Source organism: Acomys russatus, chromosome 3, assembly GCF_903995435.1.
Source record: "Acomys russatus chromosome 3, mAcoRus1.1, whole genome shotgun sequence".
NCBI lineage: Eukaryota > Metazoa > Chordata > Mammalia > Rodentia > Muridae > Acomys > Acomys russatus.
The window spans coordinates 83,406,937-83,407,656 of record NC_067139.1 but is presented as its reverse complement, the minus strand read 5'-3'; positions in this window follow the sequence as shown (position 1 = coordinate 83,407,656).

Here is a 720-nt window from a genome sequence, read left to right as displayed (position 1 = left end):
TACTGGCTGCTTTTCCATAGGACCCAGGTTCAATGCCCAGCACCCACACGGCAGCTCACAACTGTCTGTAGCTACAGTAGACAAACAAAAACATACCAAATGCACACAAGTGTCTATGTGTCCTGGAGTACATGAGCATGTATTTTTTTCCCCCTGAGACAGGGTTTCTCTGTGTAGCCTTGGCTGTCCTGGACTCGCTTTGTAGATCAGGCTGTCCTGGAACTCACAGTGATCCCCCTGCCTCTGCCCTGGGAGTGCTGGGATTAAAGGAGTGAAGCCACCACGCCCAGCCTGAGCATGCATTTTTATGAAGATCAGAGAACAACCTTCATGAGTCAGTTCTTTCCTTCCACTCTGTGAGTTTCAGGGATTAAATTTAAGTTGTCAGGATTGGTGGCAGGCATCCTTACCCACTGAGCCATCTCACCTGTCCAGGTTTTTTGTTTTTGTTTTTGTAAACAATTATAATGCTAGTTAGTAGTACACATTTTTTTGTTTTTGTTTTTGTTTTTCGAGACAGGGTCTCTCTGTGTAGTCTTGGCTGTCCTGGACTCACTTTGTAGACCAGGCTGGCCTCGAACTCACAGCAATCCACCTGCCTCTGCCTCCTGAGTGCTGGGATTAAAGGCGTGTGCCACCACTGCCCGGCTCGGTAGTACACATGTTTAATCCCAGTACTCAGGAGGCAAATGCAGGTGGATGGATCTTTATGAGTCCAAA